Below are 2,500 nucleotides of genomic sequence, written 5' to 3'. Positions count from 1 at the left end.
GTGTGTGTGTGTGGGCGATATACTGGTATGATAGTCACAACCGGTATTGTGCTGCGCTGATGGAGATCATTTCCTGTTAATGATTTAAGGATATATGAATCAAGTGCCTTGTATTAATATATTCCTTATATGAATCATGTACTTATGTAAGCAGAAACATGGCTTTTCTGTGTTTCTGTGTGTGTGTGTGTGTGTGTGTGTAACTTAGATTATTAGGTGCCACTTAGTCTGCATATGTACAAGAGCATGTTTAGACCAGAGGTGATAAGAAGGGTCGAACTGTGCTTCTTCCGACCTTGTGCAAAACTTCCATCCTTGCCTCGGACGTCAGAAATCCACCACGTGTTTTTCTCTGCTGAACGCTCAACTTCTGTCTATATAAACCTTGTGCGATGTGTTATCATTGCTTTCGCTTCAGCCTTGTGCTGGGAATAAGTCCGATTGCAATTGTTGTTGTTGTTTGTCTAATAAATATACTTTATATGCAGCTCTGGAGTCCTGAGGTAACTAGGGTGAATTTTCACCCATCATGCGCCATGACATGGATTTTGCAATACCGTGGATACCGTGATATGTTCACAAATTCTTATTTGCATTCATATTGTTTTGTTCAAAAATTTCAATTGAGTGATAGTAGTTAGTAGCTACATCTATTTTTTTTATTTTAATCTAACCTCTCTAGGTTCTTACGAAAAAAAGAATGTATGTTGACATGTAGACCTATATTTTTTGACCACTCCGAGACAAGGCCGAGACCATGTTGAGACCACTCTGAACTCTGGCGTGTGTGTGTGTGTGTGTGTGTGTGTGTGTGGTGTGTTGTGTGTGTGTGTGTGTCTCTCTGGCCTAGTTGTGTAACCACAGAACCACACTAACAGGAAACACATCACTGGTTGCAGTCGCACTCAGAGCCAGAGGAAGGTCAAATAACACTACTGTGTGTGTGTGTAGGGATCGTATACACACAGTCAGGAGAGTGTGTGTGAGTTGTGTGTGGTGTGTGTGTGTGTGTGTAGGGATAGTATACACACAGTCAGGAGAGTGTGTGAGTGGTGTGTGTGTGTGTGTGTGTGTAGGGATAGTATACACACAGTCAGGAGAGAGTGTGTGTGTGTGTGTGTGTGTGTGTGTGTGTGTAGGGATAGTATACACACAGTCAGGAGAGAGTGTGTGTGTGTGTGTGTGTGTGTGTGTGTGTGTGTGTGAGTGTGTGTGTGTGTGTGTGTGTGAGTGTGTGTGTGAGTGTGTGTGTGTGTAGGGATAGTATACACACAGTCAGGAGAGAGTGTGTGTGTGTGTGTGTGTAAGAGTGTCTGTGTGTGTGAGAGTGTGTGTGTTGTGTGTGTGTGTGTGTGTGGGGATAGTATACACACAGTCAGGAGAGAGTGTGTGTGTGTGTGTGTGTAAGAGTGTCTGTGTGTGTGTGAGAGTGTGTGTGTGTGTGTGTTGTGTGTGTGTGTGTGGATAGTATACACACAGTCAGGAGAGAGTGTGTGTGTGTGAGAGTGTGTGTGTGTGTGTGTGTGTTTAAAGGGAGCATTTCCAGTCTGAATGTTGCTGCAGGTTTGTGCGTGAAGGGAGGGGGAGTTAGAAGTCCTGTCGTAAATACCGACGGGCCTGTGGTCTCGCACACCACACCACACACACACACACACACACACACACACACACACACACACACACACACCGGCCAAATTGTTGTTATTATGTTGGAGGGTGGCTGTGTTACCACCGCTATTTTTCCACACTACACACACACAAATACACACACGTAAACACATGGGCTATGTGTGCAGATGTTGACTCCAGATGTTGAGGTGTGTATCATCTTGCAGAACCTGGTTTGCAAAGCAGGGTGTGTTAGTCAGAAGGCTATTCGCTAGGCGAATCCTAGGGAGCACACACACACACACACACACACAGACACAGACACAGACCACACTCTGACTCTCGTCACACACATTTATGCAGGCGAACCTAGGAGAGCAACATGTTTTTTATACAGCAAGTATTGCAGCCCCCCCCCCCCACACACACACACCACACACACACACACACACACACACACACACACACACACACAGCTCGTGTCCGCAGCCATCCTAAGTCCTCATCAGTAAATGTGTGTCCCCCACACACACACACACACACACACACACACACACACACACACACACTAGTCACGTACACACACACACTAGTCACGTACACACACACAGCTTGTGTCCGCAGTCATCTTAAGTCCTCATCAGTAAATGTGTTCCCCCACACACACACACACACACACACACAGCTCGTCTCCACAGCCATCATCAGTAAATGTGTTCCCCCACACACACACACACACTAGTCACGTACACACACACAGCTCGTGTCCGCAGCCATCTTAAGTCCTCATCAGTAAATGTGACCCCCCCCCCCACAACACACATCACACCTCAGTAAATGTGTTCCCCCCACACACACACACACACACACAGTAAATGTGTTCCCACTCTTG

The 2,500-nt window shown here is 46.1% G+C and overlaps 1 protein-coding gene across 1 annotated transcript in view; it reads right to left on the bottom strand.

Annotated features, from left to right (window-relative positions):
* LOC122129871 (adhesion G protein-coupled receptor A3-like) overlaps positions 1–2,500 on the bottom strand; it is a 47,454-nt gene that overhangs the window by 37,344 nt on the left and 7,610 nt on the right. The gene's annotated exons all lie outside the window — the stretch shown is intronic.

This window comes from Clupea harengus, unplaced genomic scaffold (genome assembly GCF_900700415.2).
Source record: "Clupea harengus unplaced genomic scaffold, Ch_v2.0.2, whole genome shotgun sequence".
NCBI classification, from domain to species: domain Eukaryota; kingdom Metazoa; phylum Chordata; class Actinopteri; order Clupeiformes; family Clupeidae; genus Clupea; species Clupea harengus.
Note: the sequence above shows the minus strand (reverse complement) of the source record. Positions and strands in the feature narration are given on the sequence as shown.